At 46.8% G+C, this 26,042-nt stretch overlaps 16 non-coding genes and 3 pseudogenes across 16 annotated transcripts; 15 read left to right on the forward strand and 4 right to left on the reverse strand.

Moving 5' to 3' along the window:
• Nucleotides 1-359: 359 nt before the first annotated feature.
• Nucleotides 360-453, reverse strand: trnai-uau (transfer RNA isoleucine (anticodon UAU)). The gene is made up of 2 exons: nucleotides 416-453; nucleotides 360-395 (listed from the first exon to the last, which is right to left on the reverse strand). It is a non-coding gene; the product is annotated as a tRNA-Ile (tRNA).
• A 3,950-nt stretch (nucleotides 454-4,403) lies between these two features.
• trnat-ugu (transfer RNA threonine (anticodon UGU)) lies at nucleotides 4,404-4,475 on the reverse strand. The gene has a single exon. It is a non-coding gene; the product is annotated as a tRNA-Thr (tRNA).
• A 2,197-nt stretch (nucleotides 4,476-6,672) lies between these two features.
• Nucleotides 6,673-6,745, reverse strand: trnak-uuu (transfer RNA lysine (anticodon UUU)). The gene has a single exon. It is a non-coding gene; the product is annotated as a tRNA-Lys (tRNA).
• Nucleotides 6,746-15,133: 8,388 nt separating this feature from the next.
• Nucleotides 15,134-15,252, forward strand: LOC138218418 (5S ribosomal RNA; annotated as a pseudogene).
• A 599-nt stretch (nucleotides 15,253-15,851) lies between these two features.
• Nucleotides 15,852-16,016, reverse strand: LOC138243583 (U1 spliceosomal RNA). The gene has a single exon (XR_011192238.1). It is a non-coding gene; the product is annotated as a U1 spliceosomal RNA (small nuclear RNA).
• Nucleotides 16,017-17,496: 1,480 nt separating this feature from the next.
• On the forward strand, nucleotides 17,497-17,615 carry LOC138217504 (5S ribosomal RNA). Its single transcript, XR_011181216.1, has one exon. It is a non-coding gene; the product is annotated as a 5S ribosomal RNA (ribosomal RNA).
• A 537-nt stretch (nucleotides 17,616-18,152) lies between these two features.
• LOC138216655 (5S ribosomal RNA) lies at nucleotides 18,153-18,271 on the forward strand. Its single transcript, XR_011180367.1, has one exon. It is a non-coding gene; the product is annotated as a 5S ribosomal RNA (ribosomal RNA).
• Nucleotides 18,272-18,808: 537 nt separating this feature from the next.
• On the forward strand, nucleotides 18,809-18,927 carry LOC138217925 (5S ribosomal RNA; annotated as a pseudogene).
• A 537-nt stretch (nucleotides 18,928-19,464) lies between these two features.
• Nucleotides 19,465-19,583, forward strand: LOC138216650 (5S ribosomal RNA). Its single transcript, XR_011180362.1, has one exon. It is a non-coding gene; the product is annotated as a 5S ribosomal RNA (ribosomal RNA).
• A 537-nt stretch (nucleotides 19,584-20,120) lies between these two features.
• Nucleotides 20,121-20,239, forward strand: LOC138243680 (5S ribosomal RNA). Its single transcript, XR_011192323.1, has one exon. It is a non-coding gene; the product is annotated as a 5S ribosomal RNA (ribosomal RNA).
• A 537-nt stretch (nucleotides 20,240-20,776) lies between these two features.
• Nucleotides 20,777-20,895, forward strand: LOC138216104 (5S ribosomal RNA). The gene has a single exon (XR_011179816.1). It is a non-coding gene; the product is annotated as a 5S ribosomal RNA (ribosomal RNA).
• Nucleotides 20,896-21,432: 537 nt separating this feature from the next.
• LOC138218534 (5S ribosomal RNA) lies at nucleotides 21,433-21,551 on the forward strand. The gene has a single exon (XR_011181514.1). It is a non-coding gene; the product is annotated as a 5S ribosomal RNA (ribosomal RNA).
• A 537-nt stretch (nucleotides 21,552-22,088) lies between these two features.
• Nucleotides 22,089-22,207, forward strand: LOC138216412 (5S ribosomal RNA). Its single transcript, XR_011180124.1, has one exon. It is a non-coding gene; the product is annotated as a 5S ribosomal RNA (ribosomal RNA).
• Nucleotides 22,208-22,744: 537 nt separating this feature from the next.
• On the forward strand, nucleotides 22,745-22,863 carry LOC138245020 (5S ribosomal RNA). Its single transcript, XR_011193636.1, has one exon. It is a non-coding gene; the product is annotated as a 5S ribosomal RNA (ribosomal RNA).
• A 537-nt stretch (nucleotides 22,864-23,400) lies between these two features.
• Nucleotides 23,401-23,519, forward strand: LOC138216987 (5S ribosomal RNA). Its single transcript, XR_011180700.1, has one exon. It is a non-coding gene; the product is annotated as a 5S ribosomal RNA (ribosomal RNA).
• A 537-nt stretch (nucleotides 23,520-24,056) lies between these two features.
• On the forward strand, nucleotides 24,057-24,175 carry LOC138245107 (5S ribosomal RNA). The gene has a single exon (XR_011193721.1). It is a non-coding gene; the product is annotated as a 5S ribosomal RNA (ribosomal RNA).
• A 537-nt stretch (nucleotides 24,176-24,712) lies between these two features.
• On the forward strand, nucleotides 24,713-24,831 carry LOC138245108 (5S ribosomal RNA). The gene has a single exon (XR_011193722.1). It is a non-coding gene; the product is annotated as a 5S ribosomal RNA (ribosomal RNA).
• Nucleotides 24,832-25,366: 535 nt separating this feature from the next.
• On the forward strand, nucleotides 25,367-25,485 carry LOC138217709 (5S ribosomal RNA). The gene has a single exon (XR_011181421.1). It is a non-coding gene; the product is annotated as a 5S ribosomal RNA (ribosomal RNA).
• Nucleotides 25,486-26,003: 518 nt separating this feature from the next.
• Nucleotides 26,004-26,042, forward strand: part of LOC138219263 (5S ribosomal RNA) — a 126-nt pseudogene continuing 87 nt past the window's right edge.

Below are 26,042 nucleotides of genomic sequence, written 5' to 3' on the forward strand. Positions count from 1 at the left end.
TTAAAACAAATCTGGGGAACAACATAAACACATAATCTAATGCGAGAGCTTTATCAAGTCTTCAGTGCTCCTCTCGTCTCAGTAGACCCCTCTCATATATTTGTGTACAGGTCAACTGGAGGTATACAGCTGATAGTAATTTAAGTAGGGAGCTGCATCACAGCATGTGTGGGCTGCAAATGGAAAAGTATAGGTTTATTCCATGCTGAAAATAGAGGTAAACACAACGTTTCAGCTGTGGAGCCTTCTTTGATTGTGACTCGAAATAAATCGTTACTTGTTCGTTTGATGTTAATTTATCTCCATCAAATATCTAAGAGTATCTAAACTCGACAGTTGCGCTCAGTAGAGAAAGACACTGCTCCAGGTGAGGCTTGAACTCACAACCTCGGCATGACTCTGCTGTGCACTGCTGTATAAGTACCGCGCGCTGACCGATTGCGCCACTGGAGCTGTGCAACTTCTGTTCTTCATACAGACTGACGGTGCAGAAACACAGGGTGAAAACGGTTTCGGTTGTGGATCCATCTCCACCTGGGGAAAAGGAACAATAAAATAGCAAGGAAAATACAAGAAAAGAAACTGAAAGAATTGTGCTAACAGCAAAGGGGGACGGAGGGAGGTGGTCGGACAAGTAAATCAGCCTGGCAGATTATTTGTATCGACATGTTTTGAGTCAATCAGCAAACAGATTTATCTTCATGTGCCTTAAACCGTGCAGTTTGTATCTTCATTGTAGATAGGTTTCTTCAGAAGTCCAGTAAACTGACAATAATGGAGAACTAGCTGACGCACCCCGTCGTGAAGACCCTCTGTAAAGTGATTACACGTTTCATTTTCAAGTCGCCTTCTTTACACGCAATTGCAGCCCGGACACTGAGAGAAAGCATGAGAAATGGCTTCAATTTCAATGTGAAAGCGCAGTACAGGTTCGATGGCTTCACATCTCCCATCAGTCAAATAAAATTGCAGTAAAGCGATCTAAATATGACTCTGAAGTACTGGGAAAGATGATTATTTTGAGCGTGCCTCCCAGGGTCTGCTACGAGGCTTAAGTTGGCTTCTTATTCGCCAGCTTCTTATGCGTGTTTTTCGTTCCACCTTAAATGGTGCTGCTGTGATGTTATGTCGCCTTTCGCCTGTAGATGGCTCTCTTCGATCAGTACTAATCCGGCTGGAATACTGCAGACATCTTCACTGAAAGGGAATATCCAAATAAATAGCGACTGTCCAAATTATATTTTTGTATGGAATATATTTCAGAAAATCGCAAACCAATTTTAAAAACTCACCACAACACGGATTTACACTGAGAAAAGGTGAATGCACTTTCTGCTTATTGCTACGGCCTTCCCCCCGATTATGAAAATGTCTCACAGTTCTGACACCGACGTGTGAAAGACAATGTAACAGACTATCAAAATCCTGAAGTACAAGAAATTTTAAGGCACCAGTTTTTTAAATATGATCCTGGCATGTCAGAATACATTTCGAAAAAGTATGGCATGAATTGCACGAATTGCAATGGCACAAATTGTTGAGAATATCACTGACCTTGCCGATATTTGCAGGGGATACGAATGTTTTGCACATGTTGAACTACAACAAGTAAAAATTGAGCTCCTTAATCAATATCACCGGGAATGTCCAATAATGACGAACATCAGTAGCTTCAAGGAAACTTAGACTCGCACATGGAGTTTTATCTTCGAATGGAGGGTGGGAGAATTCATTTATACTCTCGTTGCTCATTAGCTAAACTATTTTAAAAATATGACACGGATTTGTTCGACTGCACCAGCTAGCTCTCCTCTGTCAATTGACAGGACTTTAGAAGAACATGTTCTCATACAACCAACATACAAATTACACATCTTAAGGAACATGAAGAGAAATCGTGTACTAAATAACATAAAACTGTCGCTGCAAATTATCACCAAGCTGTTTTATGTGTCTGACCACCTCTTTCCTACTTTGCAGCGAGCACAAATCTTTCTGTTTCTTCATCGCAATTTTACTGTCTCTTTCCCCCATGTGGAGATGGATCCACAGCCGAAACTTTAGGTCAGTTCCTGTTACTCTGTCCGATTAAAAAAGCTGTATTAAAGGCACTCCCATCTCTGCAGGAACGTTATTGCTGCTCTCAACACAATATACTGCAGCCAAATGTGATAGCGATACTGTCACTGCCTGTGGGCCACGTGTTCCTGCTGTCAACCTATTATGTCATGTTCATCCACACCCAGAAACATTACTGCTGTAGCACAAGAGTTATATAGGCGCAGTCCATAGAGCAAGAATCTCTTAATCTCAGAACTGTGGGTTCAGCCCCCACATTGGGTCCCTCTGTGTCAATTTGATCCCCCAATCCTCCTAGCATGACCTGATGGCGTAACAGTGATACCCAGTACCCAGCGTAATTCAGCTTTCTTTCCACTTGATTCAGATTTTGATATGAAATCATCGGCCGAACAAGAGTTTGTCTAAATCGAGGGAGATCTGCTCACAAGCAAGTATTAAACACTTCAGCATTTTCTGTTCGAATACCACACTTTGTCAAAACACTGCCGCTTCTTAAGCTAATAAGTAACGGTTTTTGAGCACGCATTGTATTGTTAATGCTTATATTAAAAAAGCATAAATTCACATAATGGAATTTGGACTGAACAAAGTAGTCCAGCCCCTTTACAACATTACATACCCACTGATTAAAACTTAAAACTACAGCAGCAGGAGTAACAATAATGGCAACAACATGTTTGGAGTTGGCATTTCATTTATTCTGCGGAAACATCGTATCGGAATGAACTGCCCGAGATAAAAGAGTAATTGCGGCTCCAGATCGTTTTTACAGAGCATTGCATTGTTCTGTTCATGCTGACTACACGCTTTAAATTTGTCATTTACTGCAAGCGTTGCTTTTCCGGGTTTTTCTGAAATTCCTCGCATTTGAGCCAGCACTAAAATATTTAATTCCCGTCGCTGAATACATCGTGGAACCGGTATTTGCAACGGAATGCTGTCACACATGAAACCTTTTTGTTATTCGGTTCTGAAGTTTGAAAATGAAAATAAAACGGGGGTCACTTCATAGGCTTGAAAGAAGTCCAAGCAGCATAAAAACCTGCGAATTCTCACAAAGGCTGCACCTTTCTTCTGCTGCTGTTATAAATCTGCCTTAAACGTTTGAATGCATACCTTACTGCTGCTAACCACATTCACGTGTTTACGAAGCTTTTTTCTGTCCCTGTTTTTGCTAAGCAGTTTCTCCGTTTTCCTCGTACTGTGATTGTCAGTGAGCACAATAAGACTGAAACAGTGTAAAGGCAGGTAAAAAAAGACAGGGTAAAACGCCTGACTGTCGGAAGTGGGATTTGAACCCGTGCCTCTGTTTGGAGAGTGAAACACAAAGCTTAAAAGACACGAAGCTGTGAATTTGCTGTTTTAAACCGCTCGACTATCCTGAAAAAATGTGTGCTGATTGCACCAGTCGCATCCGATTTTCCGTAATTTTAGGACGATTGATACGACTGGACGAACACAATTTGTGGCGTTTAGCATGACATGGAAAACGGTAGCGGAGCATTCGGGTCCGGACTACCAGACTCAGAAACAGTTTTTACCCCCGCACTATCAAACTATTAAACTCCCAGCCTCTCTCACTCTCTCCTCACCTCTCACCTATGATCTGAAACTCACAGTGCCTTCTTTCTTACCAAAAACCCAAACACACATTGAAAATCTACCTCTCCCATACATGTCAAAAGCTCACTCCCCATCATTTCTATCCCTTTATTTCATTCTTTTGATGCATGTTTTTGCACATAACCTGTTACCTTTTTGTTGTTTTGCATACTGCCTGTTGTTGTTTTATGCACATCGGCTGTTGTCTTTCTTCTGTTATATAATTGTATTGTTGCTGTGTTTTTTTCTTTGTACTACTTATGTCCGAGAGCTAGCTAAATAGCATTTCGTTATACCATATACCTGTGTATGAGTATAATGACAATAAACTTGGACTTGAACTTGAACTTGACATAGTCTTGCAGGCAGTATATTATTTTATCGTTTACTCGTATAAAAAAGCATGGTCTTCTCGTTCCTAAATCAGATTTTAAGTGCTTACGAACGTAACTTCCAACCTGGACTGACAGCTCACCCGATCTATTTGTGATCAGACCGTGGAGTCGGGGGCTGTACCAAGCGCACGTTCCTTCCCAATGCTGAGGCGATCATTCGGAAGATGGGTGTGAAGAGAGATAAGCTTTGTCGACTAAAAAACAAGGCAGGATATGCAGGAACACTAATCACTGGCGACAGTTATGTTCTCTTACTATTGAGATCCCTACATTGCGAGTTTTTTTAAGACTTTGAAACTGAAGGAAAGCGGTGACAAATGAAACAGGCACGGGTGGGGCTTGAACCCACGCTCTTCGGTTTACAAGACCGACGCCTTACCACTTGGCCACCGCGCCTTCGAGGAAGCATGGGAATAAGGTTGTTCAAATTATTTTTTTCTGAATCTGGTTTACATCGCCAAATGTAAACTGGAGGCAGCAACAACAATAAAAGGGATACTTGTCCTTAAACTCGGACGTGATGTTCTGCAGACTTGTGCACAATGTCCTGTTTTCTTGCAGTGTAGACATTTTGCTGTTCACGCTCCGCATTCATCTGCTTTGTGCGTTGTTAGTCCGCACCTGTAACATGTAATGCCAGCCGTCCCCTGTTCTTCTATTTCTCTAGCATGACTGCGTCCTGCTGCTCGGCTTTTGTTTGTAAATTTTGAGCGAGCGCCCCGTTCAGTGTCACTTTGTCACTGTGGTCAGAAAGCATTCTTGATTCTGCTTGAGCTGCTTCATGAATTCTAGCGACTGTAAGAGCTCTTTCTAAAGTCAGCCCTTCCTCCTGCAGCAATTTATAGTCTCTTAGGTGCACATTTTTCCACAAGTTGATCTCTTAACATGTCAGTTTCCAATACTCCAAAGTCACAAGATTTAGCCAGTTCTCTTAGTGCAGTCACAAAAGCATCAACAGATTCGTCCTGAGACTAAGTTCTCTGCCTAAATTTATGCCGTTCCAAAACCACTTTTCTCCGCGGTGTAAAGTAAGCGTCTAAGGCAGCTACAGTCTGTTAATGTGTACCTTTTTCTCCAGGGAGGTTGGCGAAAATCCGCTGCACGGGAGCCCCGATACTAAAATCTGCAGTGTTCTGCTCGCTTTGAGTCCGTCAAGCACTCATCTCTCGTCGCCATAAATGTTGTGTATCTAAATTTAGAGACGTTTTTATATTATTTTAACTATTTTATTAACTACACAGATCACGCCCTTACACCATATATTCCCGCCTTCTACTCTCTCGTTCTGTTGTCTGGCGATGTCTACTCACTATACTACATTTAGCATGACTTCTTGTTGCAGTTGAGCTCAAAGCTGGAGATGATCTCCATATTCTACCGCACTATCTAGTCCGAAACGTAGTACACAGTACATACTTTTTTAAGTGAACTCAGGTTGTTAAAAAATTAAACCAGCGCCCTGTCACAGAAACGTACCCCAGTCTCCAGCGCAACAAGAGGGGGTACTCAGCACTGTACTAACGAGGAGCGCTTGTCTGCTGCTGAGCGTCAGCTCTGTTTACTGTCAGCAGTCATTGCCTCATTTCCAAAGACTTTTTCACCTGCTCTCAGCTTTTAAAGACAGTCATAAACGCTCAAGAAGTAATTCATGTCAGTTGGAAGTCTGTTTCTGTTGTCTCAGCTCTTGATAAAGAAAAGCCGTGCGTGGGAGACTCCCTCTCTGAAGAAGTTTGCCGTCACCTTGCGAGGGAGAAGAGCCATCAATCACCGAGGCAACCACTGAGACAGTTAACATTAAACACGTGAAATGCGAGATGTTGTGATTTGTTTCCCGCTTAAGGCTTCTATCGTTTCTACTCTAACGAGAAAGACCTCTTTATTAGAAGTGAGATTTTAACAAACGTCTCCAGGGTTAACTGCGACCTGAACGCAACGCCTTAGACCACCAGTCATCTTGCTTGGGTACTTAGAGCAGCGCTCAATAAAAATGATCAGAAACCGAAAGCGCTTCTTATGCGGATCAGTATATTCCGATTCCACTGGTTCTGCAGAAGAAATAAGAAAAGCCGAACTCAAAGCACTGTGTTGCCATTACGGGTACTCTGCAGCTGCTTTAAGATCTACTCACACCGTGTTGCCATTAAGGCTACCTAGTTAAAAAAAAAAAACTTATCGTCATCTTTTTGAACGTGATTATTAGACACCCGTTAAATCTCCACCGAGGTTTCTTGAGAGATCGTTCAGCGAGCGAGTATTAAAAAACTACGTCGCTTCCAACCTCTGCTGTCACTGTAAACTCGGACGTGATGTTCTGCAGATGTGCAGTGTGCCTTTCCTCTTGTCGTATTCAAGAGTACTCACTGTGTGAGCTCCTCACTGCGTGTTCTGTACTCTACTGTGATTTAATTTAGATGATTACGTGAGTAGAGTGACAAGATCTACTTGAACATTTTCGGTTTGTGAAATGAAACGCTAAATACACTACTGTAAATACAAGTAATGGACATTTAAAATAACCACAGTACAGCTAGAAGAGTGAAAGATAAAAGACTATTTAGAATGACATTCACAATAGACTTAAGAACGGCACAACTGTCCAAACAGGGACTTGAACCCTGGGCCCTCAGATTAAAAGTCTGATGTTCTACCGACTGAGCTATCCAGGCTCTGAAAGAAGGTCGACACTGTCGGGATCCTCGCAAGTCACCTGTCTCTTGTTCCGAAGAGCAGTCATACCTGACCCATCTGGAATGACCACTGACAGACTTTATCATGAAGCGACGGCACCACGCCCAGTAGAATGAGTGAGAAATACAGCATGACATGGGGAGGTAAGGGGCTCCTAAAATCCATCTTTCCTCACATTACTGATTTTTTTCAATAGCATTTAACCTTTTTTCACATTCAGATTTTTTTCTCATTTAATAAAATCTTTTAATCAACAACATTAAAAAGAAAACAAATGGAACGTTTTTTGGAACAATAATTAAAAAAATATTTCAATGACTTGGTTGTATACGTGTGCACACCCTTTATAAAGGGAGTTGCAACAGTGCTGAAATTTAAAGAGCATTTCTGTAGAGAAAACAGCCTTGATGTTAAGCTTAGGGAGCCTGTCTTTTCGAAATTCTATTTCTTAACACCTTGCACAGCCCGACAGACTAACAAATATTTGTTGGAGAAATTGGCTCACACACCGGAAGACACTAACGTTTATTTATGTTAGAGTATGTGAATAAAAGTTTAACCGAAAAAGTTTGTAATTGTGATTTTGTTAAAATTCAATAAATCGTCTATCAACAGTTAGAATTTATTAAGAAATTGTTTTATTTCATAAACTATAAGGCAATTCAGAGAGTTTATTGGTCATATCCTTTGCTTATGTTCTTTTAACTCTAGAGTTCAGGATCCAAACCCAGCTGCGGACGATTGTGTTTCTTGAATCTCTTGTAATCATCAAAAGTCGATGTGTAGTCCTTCAGTACTTTCTCGAGTTGTGCCATGGATATTTTATACGATCAATACTTGTCATGCTCTTTTGCATTTTCCTTAACAAATGGAAAAAGTTCAAAGTGTGTTTATGGAGTGTTTCACATCTACACGAAAGCACTTGTAACAGTACAGGACACGCAGTGAGGAATTCGTGAAGCTTTCAGTTTAGTGCGGAGTTCAGAAGGAGGATTCGCTCGCTGAATGATCTCTCAGGAAATCCCGGGTGAGTTTCAACAGGTGTTTTCTGCAACAGCCACAAGTGTGAAGCAATCTCTGGATTTCCTGAATTTGAACTAAATTATTAGTTCAAATAATTTAAGATTTAACAGAACTAAATGAGGTACATTTAAAACAGCAGCGCAACTCTGCAGCACGTCGAGTGTGCCTGCATTTAATTGTGTAAACCTGGCTCTCTCTGAACACGAGCAAAGAGTTCTCACTCAACAGAAGATTGCGATGTGAATATAAAGCACCTGGAGATGCCAGGGATTGAACCAGGGACCTCATCCATGCAAAGCATGCACTCTACCGCTGTGCTACATCCCCAATGGAAAAGGTAATGGAACAGACTTGTCCAGATGCTCACTGATCACAATCCACCACTCACGACGAATGCCTGCAGTTTCCCACTTTCGCGTTTCCTCTACTATAGAGTAAATGCATGGGAATGAAGAAATAAGGAAGGAAAAATAATCGCATTGAAGCTTCAAGAGACTGGGCACAAATTAATCTATTATTTTTGTATCCAGTCACACGTGCGACGGTGGTTAATTCCCAGACGGGGAAGTGCTTTTTTTCTACCTCCTTACTCGACTGTCTTTCAATTCTGTTTTATTTGAAACTTTTTGCATCTTTTAAGTGCTCTTGATTCAACTATGCATGTTTGCAGTGCGCCGAGACCTGAGAATGTTGCACTTTTGCGCTCATTCTTAGGAACTTGTGGATTTTTGATGAAATTTATTCCTAATTATGCAGACATATCAGAACCTCTTAGAAAACTAACGAGGAAAAGACAGAAGTGGGAATGGACATCGGAAACTGAGAAAGCCATTGCCGAGTTGAAAAGAGCACTTGTAACTGAACCATGTCTGGCATACTCCAAACTAGATGCACCACCAGTAGTGATCAGTGACGCGAATCCTTTAGGACTTGGAGCAGTATTGCTACAAAGACAAGAAAATAGACAGAACAAACCAGTGGCATATGCAAGTCGCTCACTTACCCCAACAGAAAGGCATTACTCACAAATAGAGCGTGAAGCCTTGGGTTGTGTTTGGGCAGTGGAACATTTTAGGACATATTTATGGGGAGGCAAGTTCACACTTCAAATGGATCATAAACCCCTCATTTATATGTTCAATCCCAAAAAGGCAACATTGTTACCACCCAGGATACAAAGACTTGGATTGAGATTATGGCCTTATGATTACAAAATTGAACACATAGTAGGGAAAACCAATGTCGCAGACTCATTGTCACGTCTTCCTTTACCAGACACAGAAGACACTGGTTATGAAGACACCTATGTTGATAGAGTGCTTTCAATCAGCACTTATGAACTGCATGCACTGACACTTGAGGAACTTAAACAAGCAACAAACGAAGATGACACATTGAAATTGTTGATGTCCATAGTGGAAAAAGGACAATGGCCTAATCCAATTCCAGACGAACTGCAGCCATACCACAGGTGTAGGTTGGAGTTATCTACATATGATGGACTGCTTTTAAGAAGACAGAGGATTGTGTTACCGAAAACAAAAATCAGACAAGCACTGAAAATAGCACATGAGACTCATCACAGTGTAGCTCGTACAAAACAGTACCTGAGAAGCAACTTTTACTGGCCCAACATGAACAGTGATGTTGAAAGACTAATCAGGAATTGTTCCACTTGTGTGTTGAATCAGCCATTGCAGGAGGATCAACCTCTCCAACCACTTGAATTACCACCAAGGCCTTGGACAAAATTGGGCATTGCCCTGGTAGGTCCCATTCAGAATGAATACATATTGACTGTCATAGACTATTATACTTCTAAACCTGAGGCGGTTGTTGTATCAGACATATCTTCAGCCACAGTTATTAGAGAGCTGATGAACATCTTTGCACGATTTGGTTATCCACTAGAGGTAGTAACAGATAATGGCAGGCAATTCATAGGACAGTTGTTTGAATCATTTCTGACTATTGTGGAATTAAACTTGTGGAATTAATCGTGGAATTAAACACATCCGTGCATCACCTTACTATCCGAGATGTAATTGCAAAATTGAAAGATTTCAAAGATACCTGAAAAAAGCTTTAAGACACTCAAAGACACTCGCTATGTGTTATTGAGAAACACCTCTTGTAACTCCTTTGAGTTAGTGAATGTGGAAGATGGCTCAAAAATAATGAGAAATGTAAAACATCTTTGAACACTCCTCCATTGGATCTTGATTTTGAATCTGCAGAAACACAAAATGCTGAGAATACAGGACTTTCTGACGTGCAGGAAGTGCCGAGTCCTCAGACAGTGGAGAGTACATCCGTAGGAAAGCCAGTAACTTTACCCAGTAGTAAAGTAACAACCATTAGTGGCAGGGTTATCAGGAAACTGGCTCATTACAGAGACATTTAAAAATACAGGACTTGCATAGCTCTCCAAATGTTAAATTGCCCTATTTTGTTTGTGTTATCTATGTAGATGTTGCTTAGACTGCTAGAAATGAGGTGATATTTAGAAGTGACTTAAGTAGAAATTGAACTAAAATTTGAGTTGGTACGTATAGAAATTGTTGTAAAAAAGATGAATGTATTGAATAGAAATGAAAGGGTTTATATACATTTTGTTGTAATAGTTAATAACCGTTTACTGTGTGTTGATATAAAATTGTTACAATTGTATGATAAAGTTATAGACTTTAAAAATAACAAAGGAAGGGATGTAGTATAGTGAATAGACATCGCGAGACAACAGAACGAGATAAGCTACTGGACACACCCGCCCCTCCTCACACAGACCGTGGAAAAGCCCCCGAGTGGGAGGGCTCTCTCTTCCTCCCAGGAGCTCTTGGACACGACGCACAGACAAGGCGCGGGGAGCCGCCGCCTGCAAACACGGCTCCAGGCAGGACTCCACTCCGCAGGAGCCGCAGAGCAGAGGAGATGGGAGCAGCTTATCTCCTGTGCAGAGACCTGAGCTGTTGTTGCTGCGGACGCTGTTTTTTTTCTTTTCACGGGGTAGGAGTGAATGTTGAGTTGCCCTTAGAAATGAAGCAGAGCACTTCAACGGCACGGGTGTGTGTGTGCGTGCGCCCTGGTGATTCTGGGAGACAGATCGAACCTGGGCTAAAAGAAAGGGGGCTTAGCCCTCTTGCATTTGCTAGATCGAAGTTGTACAACCCATTTGTATCTGCTAGGCAGCGCAGTCGTTGTGCACAAAGAACGCTTTGAAAAGTGTCAAAAGCAAGTCATTCCGAGTTGGTCGTTTGTGTTTTCCGTTCAGACGCGAAATGCTGAAATGATCTCTCGGCTCCTCGGTTGTCATTTCTGCTCTGTAAAGGAATCACAGTACGCGTCGGCTTCCAGCACGGTGGGTCAAGACACGATGCCTGGGGTCAGAGAGGGCGATGTCTTCCTTGTTAGTATAGTGGTGAGTATCCCTGCCTGTCATGTGGGAGACCGGGGTTTGATTCCCCGACGGGGAATCGCTCTTCTTCTACCTCCTTAGAGAAAGGACTGCCTTTCACTTCTCTGTATTTTCTTTCACAGCGCTGTGCAGCTTTTCATTGCTCTTGCTTTCCTGTTCCTGATGGTAGCGGTTTACAGAACAGAAAGTCCTCATGAGACATACCCTCAAACTCATATCTAACATAAACGAGTGAATTGGCCAAATCGATTACAGACTCACCTAATTGCAATGAAAAGCATCTGCTCATCTTAACGCGCTCTACCAGTGTACTTTTGAAACCATCCGCCATTTCAATAATTCTATGAGTGACTGTGTCTTTCAGAGGGGGCAGCAGGTCGAGCTGTTTAGCAGCTTTTTTTCACACATAATACGTGTCAGCTCTTTTGTTAACAGTAAATAAGGGTGTTCAAAAAAAGTGTCTGTTTATTAGGTGTAAAAATTCCTTAACGTCTTTGATTCTGTCATCAAAGATAAACTGCAATCAGCAAAGATAAAAGGATAATAATCTTTGCATACTGCCCTGTCTTTCTCACACCTGAAGAAGGCTCCACAGCCGAAACAGTGTGTTTCCTTTCTTCTCTTTTCAACATGGAATAATCCTTTACTTGTTCCTTTGCAGCCTACGCATGCTGACGCAGCTACCCACCTGATATATAACATTCCTATAATCACAACTATGAATTTCCACTGTGGGTATTACATGTCACAACGCAGAAATGCAACAGTGACGTGTCGTAATTACAAATGTACATGATAAGTGATTTTGTCTCTCCTACCTTAGTGTCGGAATATTAAGATGTTCTGGTGACAAGGAAGGAGGGAAAAAGTAAATCAGCAGAAGGGGTGCTATTTTGTTGACTGTTAATCCTTACATGTTCATAAGGTCATATTTAAAAAATGGTACAGTAAATTTTCTTATACTTAATGATTTTCATAATTTGTCACATTACCTCAGTGGCAGAATTGTGAGACTATTTAATAATCAGGAGGGAGGGTCATAGCAATAAGCAGAAAGTGCCATCACCCTTTGCTCATCTTTGGTTAACCATATTCTCACAAGCCATGTTCTAAATGTCCCATTGTAGACTGCTATATTAACATTTCTTGCAAAATGCAAGATTTTGAGACTTTTAATAATCAGAAGGCAAGGTCGTGGTAAATATGCAGAAAATGCCAGTGAATGAATGGTTTGCTTTTGTCTTATTTACTTGTCGTCTAACATGCCAGTTTGTGTTATTGTGAGTTTTGAAAATTGGTTTTCGATTTTCTTAAATGTGTTTCATACAAAAATGCAATTTGGATAATCATTATGTACATATTCCCCTTTACTGAGGCTATGTCCAGTAATCCACTCGGATTAGTATTTTTAAAAATAACTATAGAGAGCCATCTACAAGCGAAAGGCGGCATAACATCACAGTAGCATCTTATAAGGTGGAACGAAAAACGCGAATAAGAAGCTGCCGAATAAGAAGCCAACTTCAGCTTCGTTAATGCAGCAGGATTGGGTGAGGTAAGGTGGAAAATATTTCTTCCTCTGCATCCTAACATTTTTGTAGTTGTTCCAGGACTTCTCGCCCCAGATAAAGCTGCCAATACATCACTTGTTTCTACTCCATCAATATCAGCAGTGTTATCGGTACTAAGCTCCACAGCCGAAACATTGTGTTTCCTTTCTTCTCTCCGTGAAAGTCGATTCGATTTGTCAGCGAAACCGAAACTTAACCCTTTTTATAATTGCAGGAAATGCAAGTGTTTAACACGTGTCAGAATCACCAGGAATGTCCAATAAAGACCAACATTGCAACCCCCCAGAAAACCATATTCACCCATGAAAAATGATCGTTGAATGGCTGGCGGGATACATCATTTATACTCCCGTTGCATTGTGTGGCGGGGGCTCCGTGTCCCCTGAGCGGGGCTGGAGGATCGTTTATTTGCAATTCTTTGGAAAGGAGCTTCTTTCGAAATCAATGCGTGCCTGGATGTTCGCGAACGTGCTCCCTTGTGTTGGCTTGTCCCGCACTGGAAGAGCACAAGGCAAGTCTTCACAAGACAAAAACCTCCAGTGCACAGCACACTGAAAACATTTTTTGGCTGGCGCGTTTTATTTCAAAACAGAAACAGCACCAGTCGAACAAGTCGGCCAGATGCACAGAGCCTCCGCCCTCTTGTGGCTCCTTCTTGCTGCCTTTCCGCTGCCCCGGCGGGCGGCGAGGAGGAAGCGCCGTTTCCTACACATCTGCAGTCGCCATGCGCATTCGCAGCATGTCCCGGGACGCAATTCGGCCTCATTTGCATAACACCAGACCGGCTACGCAAGCTCGCATCGTGCGCCTGCCACACACCGAACAAACACCGGAGCCTTTTCAGCAATTTCCAAAAAACGGGCCTGCTCGCCTGCCCACAAGGCTCCATCTCTTACCCGCTCTCCAGAGCCTGCTGTCTTCTGTGCTGTTCTCTCGGCACCGCTGCAGCGCACACAACTCCTGCAGCGCGGGGAGAGAGTTTCCACGCTCCGCCGCAGGGAAGGCTCGCTCCGTGCGCACACGTCCTTTCAATGCCAGTTCAACAAGTGCTCCGCATTAGCAGCGTCGGGGCTCCGGCGTGTCGCACCTCACCTCACCTCGCACAGCCCCCTCCTTGAATGTCTGGCGCTGGGGATGCCCCGCTCTCCTCCACCTTATCTTATCGCGTGTGACCACCGACAATGGCCACAATGCCGGGGAATGGCACCTGTAAAGTGTTAATTGGGGCACAGGACAGCCCGTCTCGTCTCAGGGTCTGGCTTCAAAGACAATACAGCAAACACAGCGGGGCGGGGGAAGAAGACGACATGACACATGCAGGTACATTCAGCTCCAGCGGGAAAGAGTCATTTGTCGGTCTTTTCAAGTGCTGGGAGCCGAGTAATCCTTCGCTTGTATCGTTTCTCCCCGATGACTAGATCTCACCCTGCGACTCTTGACTGGGCTCACCCACGGCAGCCCAGCAGGTGTGAGCCTAGCCGGCACCCGGATGGGAGATTCCCCCCGGAAAAGCTCAGGTTGCTACTGCTCCTGCAAGAGGTGTGACTGGGACCAGTAGGGAGCGCTCACCCTGCGGTCTGTGTGGCTTTCTTATGCCCCAGCATCCTGATGGCGACACTCTGCTGCACAAACAGGCGCCGTCCTTCGGGGAAGGCGTAAAACTGAGGTCCCGACCCTCCATGGCCATTAAGAAATCTCTCAAAAAGAGACGTCGGGGGTGTCACTCTGGTGTTAGTGTTCCCCTTTACCAATCAGTCGGAGTCTCCTCCTAATCCCCGTCTCATATGTAACAATCAATGACAAGGCCCCCCTGTCCCGCGATATTGTACTTGTCTCCTGGCCGCTTGCTGGCGCCGTGAGATTTAGTACTCGCGCAAGAGACCGGGGGCAGAGCGCGAACGCGGTCCCCCGCCCCCCACAAAGTGTGCGCTCCAGGTTCCCTCTCGGGGCTCTGCAACACAGCGGAAAGGCAGCGAGAAGGAGCCTCTTGCTCTGACGCCGCAAGGCCACAAGAGGGCGGAGGCGCCGCGCGCCCGGCCGACGTGTTGGACTGTTGCGCTTTATGTGCTGAAATAAACACGCGACAGCCCAGAAATGTTTTCAGAGTGCTGTGCACTGGAGGTTTTTGTCTTGTGAAGACTTGCCTTGTGCTCCTCCTTGCAGTTTGTTTGTTCTCCTCCAGTGCGGGACAAGCCAACACAAGGGAGCACATTCGCCAACATCCAGGTACGCAATGCGATTTGGAAAGAAGCTCCTTTCCAAAGAGTTGCACACGAACGATCCTTCAGTCCCGCTCGGGGGGCACAGAGCCCCAGCCACACACAGCTTCAAGTAGCGAGTCAGGCGCCATGGCTTTCGCTTGCGGCCACACCACCCTGAATGTGCCTGATTTCGTCTGATCTCGAAAGCTAAGCAGAGTTGGGCCTGGTTAGTACTTGGATGGGAGACTGTCTGGGATTACCAGGTGCTGCAAGCTTTTGCTCTCTCGGCCAGCAGGGGTCACCGTTGGTGCCTTAGGCTTTGGGAGGAAAACCTGGAGGATGGAAAGGTGATCTATAGCCTCATCTCTAGAGATGTTTTGTTGCTATGGCATGTGTTTGACCCATATAAAAAAAAACCCGTTTGTAAAACGAATATCGAAGCTGCCTCTAAATCTGCAAATGAAGATGAGTCGATAAACCACTTGTTTTTCGTGTAACTATACATATATTCATTTATTACTGATTTCATTCATTGAGCAGGGATACAATAGAGGTACAGCCATTCACTGTTTGACATGTCTGCACTGGTACAGAACCTAGCAATCAGAAAACGGGTGAAACTGTCTTGAGAATTAGCATACAGTACCGAGGCCCCCATGACCAAATAAATTGGCCTTAATAATGCAGACTACAGCAAAACGACTGACTTTGAAAAGGGAATGAATGTCCGGAAGGAGTAGTGTAACCAGCTTGAAATGCTTCTCCGGACCTCTAACTAAAAGAAACTGGGAACCAGCAGTGGCTTTCGAACTGGGATCCTATCGCAGCACGTGGTGTCATAGCTCTTCCGTATCCGATATTGGACCAAGCACATCAGGGGAGAGCGCGAACGCAGTCCCCCACTACCAGAAATAATGCAGTCGAGATTCCCACATTTGGGGAATTCGCAGGGGTCAGCACAGCCGGAGTGCAATGGCCGAGCCTCGCCCTGGGTGAATCGATTTTTTAAGAACTTTATTTTCTTTTCACAAAAAAATACAGGACATCACAAATTAGAAAGCTTTACATTAATATACATACTTAAAACAGTATATATGATCACATCTCATTACATTTTGACACGGTACCAGTTACATAGCAACAATTTTTTTTTCTGGTGCAAATCACATTCTTTACTTAAACATGATAATGTTTTTCACAGTTTCTTGAGATATTGACCTATGCTCTCAATTTCCCACAGATTTTCTGCTTCCTCCCTCCCTTCTCTCCACAGATCTCTGAGGTAATAGTTCTCTTGGGTGATGAACAGGGCCAGGCTACCTGCTGCCTTGACTGGGACCTCGATGCCTTTGAACAGCCTCATGTTCCTCACTCTCCACAGGGCGTCTTTCCCACTGTTCACCACAGCCCAGATCCTGTCAAACACGTCAGGAGGAAGTTTGACAGGAGAGATGCCGTTGTAGTGGCAATGCTTGTTAATAAGACAGAATTAAGCGGTGGTATGCTGTCCTAAATGAGGCCCCATCTCACCTTCCATCTCTGTGGTGCAGCCACAGAGAAAGTATTCATGCAGGCTGATTTAAGATGTTTTCTTTTGATAAGGGACAGCTCCCAGATGGGGATGCACTTAGCTAAGCCTGGCTATCATGATCAATGGTCATCCATTGGCGCCTATCTGTCTAGGGAGTGCCAAATGGACATCTGGACTGCATTCCTAAGTGTCAAGAGTAAGTGACTCATATCTCACGCAGGGCGTGGTAATACCACGTGGGTCTCCAATGCCCGCCAAACTCTCAACCAATCAGCACACACCTGTGTCTTGGTCAAAAAGTGAGCGCAAGCTCAGATCGGGGCTCTCCTTGGCCATTGTCGCACATCCTCAGAGACAATCATGTGACAACTGCTGTTGTCTGCAAAGGGACTTGGACTTTGTTATAAGCGCAAGGCCGAGGATCCCGTACGTACTCAGAATTCAGAAAGCTTTTAAGCGCAGGAGGCGCCCTATCCCCGCTCGCTCGCTCACTCCCCTGTTCACACGTGCAGTGCGGCTTGTCCATCTGTTTATTTGTCAGCTTTGGCGAGACACGGGTGCTTGTGTATTAGCGTGAGCGTTTTTTATTCTGATCAGGAACAGTTTTACAAGTCCGCAAAACATCGAGGAAAGGTTTATCGCCAGCTGAAAAGAGACACAGCGCTTCGGCTGTGGAGACTTGTTCGGCTGGCGTTCGGAGAGTCGCGTTTTTCAGAATTGTATTGAGATCGTTTTCCACAGAGCTCAGATGTCAAAGCACAGCAGCAGCTCTCCACAGCGATCCTCTATAGCGCCCTTTCTCCCGCAGCTCCGTCCTCATTGGAAGGAAGCAAGAGTGAAAGGCTGAAGTGAAATAGAGCGGGGACGAAGGCAGGGAAGAGAGAGAACGTGGGAAGAAGAGAAAAACGCAAGGGAAAAAAAGCAGCAACGTAAAAGAGGTGACGGAGCTGTCCTCTCAATAAGAAGGGTGCCAGCGAGCCTTGCTCTCGTTTACGGCCACACCCCCTTGAGCACGCCTGATCTCGTCTGATCTCGGAAGCTAAACAGGAATGGGCCTGGTTAGTACTTGGATGGGAGACCGCCTGGGAATACCAGGTGCTGTAAGCTTTTAAGCGCAGGAGGCGCCCTATCCCCGCTCGCTCGCTCATTCCCCTGTTCACACGTGCAGTGCGGCTTGTCCGTCTGTTTATTTGTCAGCTTTGGCGAGACACGGGTGCTTGTGTATTAGCGTGAGCGTTTTTTATTCTGATCATGAACAGTTTAACAAGTCCGCAAAGGATCGAGGAAAGGTTTATCGCCAGCTGAAAAGAGACACAGCGCTTCGGCTGTGGAGACTTGTTCGGCTGGCGTTCGGAGAGTCGCGTTTTTCAGAATTGTATTGAGATCGTTTTCCACAGAGCTCAGATGTCAAAGCACAGCAGCAGCTCTCCACAGCGATCCTCTATAGCGCCCTTTCTCCCGCAGCTCCGTCCTCATTGGAAGGAAGCAAGAGTGAAAGGCTGAAGTGAAATAGAGCGGGGACGAAGGCAGTGAAGAGAGAGAACGTGGGAAGAAGAGAAAAACGCAAGGGAAAAAGAGCAGCGTCGTAAAAGAGGTGACGGGGCTGTCCTCTCAATAAGAAGGGTGCCAGCGAGCCTTGCTCTCGCTTACGGCCACACCCCCTTGAGCACGCCTGATCTCGTCTGATCTCGGAAGCTAAACAGGGATGGGCCTGGTTAGTACGTGGATGGGAGACCACCTGGGAATACCAGGTGCTGTAAGCTTTTAAGCGCAGGAGGCGCCCTATCCCCGCTCGCTCGCTCATTCCCCTGTTCACACGTGCAGTGCGGCTTGTCCGTCTGTTTATTTGTCAGCTTTGGCAAGACACGGGTGCTTGTGTATTAGCGTGAGCGTTTTTTATTCTGATCATGAACAGTTTAACAAGTCCGCAAAGGATCGAGGAAAGGTTTATCGCCAGCTGAAAAGAGACACAGCGCTTCGGCTGTGGAGACTTGTTCGGCTGGCGTTCGGAGAGTCGCGTTTTTCAGAATTGTATTGAGATCGTTTTCCACAGAGCTCAGATGTCAAAGCACAGCAGCAGCTCTCCACAGCGATCCTCTATAGCGCCCTTTCTCCCGCAGCTCCGTCCTCATTGGAAGGAAGCAAGAGTGAAAGGCTGAAGTGAAATAGAGCGGGGACGAAGGCAGTGAAGAGAGAGAACGTGGGAAGAAGAGAAAAACGCAAGGGAAAAAGAGCAGCGTCGTAAAAGAGGTGACGGAGCTGTCCTCTCAATAAGAAGGGTGCCAGCGAGCCTTGCTCTCGCTTACGGCCACACCCCCTTGAGCACGCCTGATCTCGTCTGATCTCGGAAGCTAAACAGGGATGGGCCTGGTTAGTACGTGGAGGGGAGACCACCTGGGAATACCAGGTGCTGTAAGCTTTTAAGCGCAGGAGGCGCCCTATCCCCGCTCGCTCGCTCATTCCCCTGTTCACACGTGCAGTGCGGCTTGTCCGTCTGTTTATTTGTCAGCTTTGGCAAGACACGGGTGCTTGTGTATTAGCGTGAGCGTTTTTTATTCTGATCATGAACAGTTTAACAAGTCCGCAAAGGATCGAGGAAAGGTTTATCGCCAGCTGAAAAGAGACACAGCGCTTCGGCTGTGGAGACTTGTTCGGCTGGCGTTCGGAGAGTCGCGTTTTTCAGAATTGTATTGAGATCGTTTTCCACAGAGCTCAGATGTCAAAGCACAGCAGCAGCTCTCCACAGCGATCCTCTATAGCGCCCTTTCTCCCGCAGCTCCGTCCTCATTGGAAGGAAGCAAGAGTGAAAGGCTGAAGTGAAATAGAGCAGGGACGAAGGCAGTGAAGAGAGAGAACGTGGGAAGAAGAGAAAAACGCAAGGGAAAAAAAGCAGCGTCGAAAAAGAGGTGACGGAGCTGTCCTCTCAATAAGAAGGGTGCCAGCAAACCTTGCTCTCGCTTAGGGCCACACCCCCTTGAGCACGCCTGATCTCGTCTGATCTCGGAAGCTAAACAGGGATGGGCCTGGTTAGTACTTGGATGGGAGACCGCCTGGGAATACCAGGTGCTGTAAGCTTTTAAGCGCAGGAGGCGCCCTATCCCCGCTCGCTCGCTCATTCCCCTGTTCACACGTGCAGTGCGGCTTGTCCGTCTCTTTATTTGTCAGCTTTGGCGAGACACGGGTGCTTGTGTATTAGCGTGAGCGTTTTTTATTCTGATCAGGAACAGTTTTACAAGTCCGCAAAGGATCGAGGAAAGGTTTATCGCCAGCTGAAAAGAGACACAGCGCTTCGGCTGTGGAGACTTGTTCGGCTGGCGTTCGGAGAGTCGCGTTTCTCAGAATTGTATTGAGATCGTTTTCCTCAGAGCTCAGATGTCAAAGCACAGCAGCAGCTCTCCACAGCGATCCTCTATAGCGCCCTTTCTCCCGCAGCTCCGTCCTCATTGGAAGGAAGCAAGAGTGAAAGGCTGAAGTGAAATAGAGCGGGGATGAAGGCAGTGAAGAGAGAGAACGTGGGAAGAAGAGAAAAACGCAAGGGAAAAAAAGCAGCGTCGTAAAAGAGGTGACGGAGATGTCCTCTCAATAAGAAGGGTGCCAGCGAGCCTTGCTCTCGCTTACGGCCACACCCCCTTGAGCACGCCTGATCTCGTCTGATCTCGGAAGCTAAACAGGGATGGGCCTGGTTAGTACTTGGATGGGAGACCGCCTGGGAATACCAGGTGCTGTAAGCTTTTTAGCGCAGGAGGCGCCCTATCCCCGCTCGCTCGCTCATTCCCCTGTTCATACGTGCAGTGCGGCTTGTCCGTCTGTTTATTTGTCAGCTTTGGCGAGACACGGGTGCTTGTGTATTAGCGTGAGCGTTTTTTATTCTGATCAGGAACAGTTTAACAAGTCCGCAAAGGATCGAGGAAAGGTTTATCGCCAGCTGAAAAGAGACACAGCGCTTCGGCTGTGGAGACTTGTTCGGCTGGCGTTCGGAGAGTCGCGTTTTTCAGAATTGTATTGAGATCGTTTTCCACAGAGCTCAGATGTCAAAGCACAGCAGCAGCTCTCCACAGCGATCCTCTATAGCGCCCTTTCTCCCGCAGCTCCGTCCTCATTGGAAGGAAGCAAGAGTGAAAGGCTGAAGTGAAATAGAGCGGGGACGAAGGCAGTGAAGAGAGAGAACGTGGGAAGAAGAGAAAAACGCAAGGGAAAAAAAGCAGCGTCGTAAAAGAGGTGACGGAGCTGTCCTCTCAATAAGAAGGGTGCCAGCGAGCCTTGCTCTCGCTTACGGCCACACCCCCTTGAGCACGCCTGATCTCCTCTGATCTCGGAAGCTAAACAGGGATGGGCCTGGTTAGTACTTGGATGGGAGACCGCCTGGGAATACCAGGTGCTGTAAGCTTTTAAGCGCAGGAGGCGCCCTATCCCCGCTCGCTCGCTCATTCCCCTGTTCACACGTGCAGTGCGGCTTGTCCGTCTCTTTATTTGTCAGCTTTGACGAGACTCGGGTGCTTGTGTATTAGCGTGAGCGTTTTTTATTCTGATCAGGAACAGTTTAACAAGTCCGCAAAGGATCGAGGAAAGGTTTATCGCCAGCTGAAAAGAGACACAGCGCTTCGGCTGTGGAGACTTGTTCGGCTGGCGTTCGGAGAGTCGCGTTTTTCAGAATTGTATTGAGATCGTTTTCCACAGAGCTCAGATGTCAAAGCACAGCAGCAGCTCTCCACAGCGATCCTCTATAGCGCCCTTTCTCCCGCAGCTCCGTCCTCATTGGAAGGAAGCAAGAGTGAAAGGCTGAAGTGAAATAGAGCGGGGACGAAGGCAGTGAAGAGAGAGAACGTGGGAAGAAGAGAAAAACGCAAGGGAAAAAAAGCAGCGTCGTAAAAGAGGTGACGGAGCTGTCCTCTCAATAAGAAGGGTGCCAGCGAGCCTTGCTCTCGCTTACGGCCACACCCCCTTGAGCACGCCTGATCTCGTCTGATCTCGGAAGCTAAACAGGGATGGGCCTGGTTAGTACTTGGATGGGAGACCACCTGGGAATACCAGGTGCTGTAAGCTTTTAAGCGCAGGAGGCGCCCTATCCTCGCTCGCTCGCTCATTCCCCTGTTCACACGTGCAGTGCAGCTTGTCCGTCTGTTTATTTGTCAGCTTTGGCGAGACACGGGTGCTTGTGTATTAGCGTGAGCGTTTTTTATTCTGATCAGGAACAGTTTAACAAGTCCGCAAAGAATCGAGGAAAGGTTTATCGCCAGCTGAAAAGAGACACAGCGCTTCGGCTGTGGAGACTTGTTCGGCTGGCGTTCGGAGAGTCGCGTTTTTCAGAATTGTATTGAGATCGTTTTCCACAGAGCTCAGATGTCAAAGCACAGCAGCAGCTCTCCACAGCGATCCTCTATAGCGCCCTTTCTCCCGCAGCTCCGTCCTCATTGGAAGGAAGCAAGAGTGAAAGGCTGAAGTGAAATAGAGCGGGGACGAAGGCAGTGAAGAGAGAGAACGTGCGAAGAAGAGAAAAACGCAAGGGAAATAGAGCAGCGTCGTAAAAGAGGTGACGGAGCTGTCCTCTCAATAAGAAGGGTGCCAGCGAGCCTTGCTCTCGCTTTCGGCCACACCCCCTTGAGCACGCCTGATCTCGTCTGATCTCGGAAGCTAAACAGGGATGGGCCTGGTTAGTACTTGGATGGGAGACCGCCTGGGAATACCAGGTGCTGTAAGCTTTTAAGCGCAGGAGGCGCCCTATCCCCGCTCTCTCGCTCATTCCCCTGTTCACACGTGTAGTGCGGCTTGTCCGTCTGTTTATTTGTCAGCTTTGGCGAGACACGGGTGCTTGTGTATTAGCGTGAGCGTTTTTTATTCTGATCAGGAACAGTTTTACAAGTCCGCAAAGGATCGAGGAAAGGTTTATCGCCAGCTGAAAAGAGACACAGCGCTTCGGCTGTGGAGACTTGTTCGGCTGGCGTTCGGAGAGTCGCGTTTTTCAGAATTGTATTGAGATCGTTTTCCACAGAGCTCAGATGTCAAAGCACAGCAGCAGCTCTCCACAGCGATCCTCTATAGCGCCCTTTCTCCCGCAGCTCCGTCCTCATTGGAAGGAAGCAAGAGTGAAAGGCTGAAGTGAAATAGAGCGGGGACGAAGGCAGTGAAGAGAGAGAACGTGGGAAGAAGAGAAAAACGCAAGGGAAAAAAAGCAGCGTTGTAAAAGAGGTGATGGAGCTGTCCTCTCAATAAGAAGGGTGCCAGCGAGCCTTGCTCTTGCTTGCGGCCACACCCCCTTGAGCACGCCTGATCTCGTCTGATCTCGGAAGCTAAATAGGGATGGGCCTGGTTAGTACTTGGATGGGAGACCGCCTGGGAATACCAGGTGCTGCAAGCTTTTAAGCGCAGGAGGCGCAATATCCCCGCTCGCTCGCTCATTCCCCTGTTCACACGTGCAGTGCGGCTTGTCCGTCTGTTTATTTGTCAGCTTTGGCGAGACACGGGTGCTTGTGTATTAGCGTGAGCGTTTTTTATTCTGATCAGGAACAGTTTAACAAGTCCGCAAAGAATCGAGGAAAGGTTTATCGCCAGCTGAAAAGAGACACAGCGCTTCGGCTGTGGAGACTTGTTCGGCTAGCGTTCGGAGAGTCGCGTTTTTCAGAATTGTATTGAGATCGTTTTCCACAGAGCTCAGATGTCAAAGCACAGCAGCAGCTCTCCACAGCGATCCTCTATAGCGCCCTTTCTCCCGCAGCTCCGTCCTCATTGGAAGGAAGCAAGAGTGAAAGGCTGAAGTGAAATAGAGCGGGGACGAAGGCAGTGAAGAGAGAGAACGTGGGAAGAAGAGAAAAACGCAAGGGAAAAAAAGCAGCGTCGTAAAAGAGGTGACGGAGCTGTCCTCTCAATAAGAAGGGTGCCAGCGAGCCTTGCTCTCGCTTATGGCCACACCCCCTTGAGCACGCCTGGTCTCGTCTGATCTCGGAAGCTAAACAGGGATGGGCCTGGTTAGTACTTGGATGGGAGACCGCCTGGGAATACCAGGTGCTGTAAGCTTTTAAGCGCAGGAGGCGCCCTATCCCCGCTCGCTCGCTCATTCCCCTGTTCACACGTGCAGTGCGGCTTGTCCGTCTGTTTATTTGTCAGCTTTGGCGAGACACGGGTGCTTGTGTATTAGCGTGAGCGTTTTTTATTCTGATCAGGAACAGTTTAACAAGTCCGCAAAGGATCGAGGAAAGGTTTATCGCCAGCTGAAAAGAGACACAGCGCTTCGGCTGTGGAGACTTGTTCGGCTGGCGTTCGGAGAGTCGCGTTTTTCAGAATTGTATTGAGATCGTTTTCCACAGAGCTCAGATGTCAAAGCACAGCAGCAGCTCTCCACAGCGATCCTCTATAGCGCCCTTTCTCCCGCAGCTCCGTCCTCATTGGAAGGAAGCAAGAGTGAAAGGCTGAAGTGAAATAGAGCGGGGACGAAGGCAGTGAAGAGAGAGAACGTGGGAAGAAGAGAAAAACGCAAGGGAAAAAAAGCAGCGTCGTAAAAGAGGTGACGGAGCTGTTCTCTCAATAAGAAGGGTGCCAGCGAGCCTTGCTCTCGCTTATGGCCACACCCCCTTGAGCACGCCTGATCTCGTCTGATCTCGGAAGCTAAACAGGGATGGGCCTGGTTAGTACTTGGATGGGAGACCGCCTGGGAATACCAGGTGCTGTAAGCTTTTAAGCGCAGGAGGCGCCCTATCCCCGCTCGCTCGCTCATTCCCCTGTTCACACGTGCAGTGCGGCTTGTCCGTCTGTTTATTTGTCAGCTTTGGCGAGACACGGGTGCTTGTGTATTAGCGTGAGCGTTTTTTATTCTGATCAGGAACAGTTTTACAAGTCCGCAAAGGATCGAGGAAAGGTTTATCGCCAGCTGAAAAGAGACACAGCGCTTCGGCTGTGGAGACTTGTTCGGCTGGCGTTCGGAGAGTCGCGTTTTTCAGAATTGTATTGAGATCGTTTTCCACAGAGCTCAGATGTCAAAGCACAGCAGCAGCTCTCCACAGCGATCCTCTATAGCGCCCTTTCTCCCGCAGCTCCGTCCTCATTGGAAGGAAGCAAGAGTGAAAGGCTGAAGTGAAATAGAGCGGGGACGAAGGCAGTGAAGAGAGAGAACGTGGGAAGAAGAGAAAAACGCAAGGGAAAAAAAGCAGCGTCGTAAAAGAGGTGACGGAGCTGTTCTCTCAATAAGAAGGGTGCCAGCGAGCCTTGCTCTCGCTTATGGCCACACCCCCTTGAGCACGCCTGATCTCGTCTGATCTCGGAAGCTAAACAGGGATGGGCCTGGTTAGTACTTGGATGGGAGACCGCCTGGGAATACCAGGTGCTGTAAGCTTTTAAGCGCAGGAGGCGCCCTATCCCCGCTCGCTCGCTCATTCCCCTGTTCACACGTGCAGTGCGGCTTGTCCGTCTGTTTATTTGTCAGCTTTGGCGAGACACGGGTGCTTGTGTATTAGCGTGAGCGTTTTTTATTCTGATCAGGAACAGTTTTACAAGTCCGCAAAGGATCGAGGAAAGGTTTATCGCCAGCTGAAAAGACACAGCGCTTCGGCTGTGGAGACTTGTTCGGCTGGCGTTCGGAGAGTCGCGTTTTTCAGAATTGTATTGAGATCGTTTTCCACAGAGCTCAGATGTCAAAGCACAGCAGCAGCTCTCCACAGCGATCCTCTATAGCGCCCTTTCTCCCGCAGGTCCGTCCTCATTGGAAGGAAGCAAGAGTGAAAGGCTGAAGTGAAATAGAGCGGGGAAGAAGGCAGTGAAGAGAGAGAACGTGGGAAGAAGAGAAAAACGCAAGGGAAAAAAAGCAGCGTCGTAAAAGAGGTGACGGAGCTGTCCTCTCAATAAGAAGGGTGCCAGCGAGCCTTGCTCGCGCTTACGGCCACACCCCCTTGAGCATGTCTGATCTCGTTTGATCTCGGAAGCTAAACAGGGATGGGCCTGGTTAGTACTTGGATGGGAGACCGCCTGGGAATACCAGGTGCTGTAAGCTTTTAAGCGCAGGAGGCGCCCTATCCCCGCTCGCTCGCTCATTCCCCTGTTCACACGTGCAGTGCGGCTTGTCCGTCTGTTTATTTGTCAGCTTTGGCGAGACACGGGTGCTTGTGTATTAGCGTGAGCGTTTTTTATTCTGATCAGGAACAGTTTTACAAGTCCGCAAAGGATCGAGGAAAGGTTTATCGCCAGCTGAAAAGAGACACAGCGCTTCGGCTGTGGAGACTTGTTCGGCTGGCGTTCGGAGAGTCGCGTTTTTCAGAATTGTATTGAGATCGTTTTCCACAGAGCTCAGATGTCAAAGCACAGCAGCAGCTCTCCACAGCGATCCTCTATAGCGCCCTTTCTCCCGCAGCTCCGTCCTCATTGGAAGGAAGCAAGAGTGAAAGGCTGAAGTGAAATAGAGCGGGGAAGAAGGCAGTGAAGAGAGAGAACGTGGGAAGAAGAGAAAAACGCAAGGGAAAAAAAGCAGCGTCGTAAAAGAGGTGACGGAGCTGTCCTCTCAATAAGAAGGGTGCCAGCGAGCCTTGCTCTCGCTTACGGCCGCACGCCCGA

The sequence above is a fragment of the Lepisosteus oculatus genome, chromosome 14 (assembly GCF_040954835.1).
Source record: "Lepisosteus oculatus isolate fLepOcu1 chromosome 14, fLepOcu1.hap2, whole genome shotgun sequence".
NCBI lineage: Eukaryota > Metazoa > Chordata > Actinopteri > Semionotiformes > Lepisosteidae > Lepisosteus > Lepisosteus oculatus.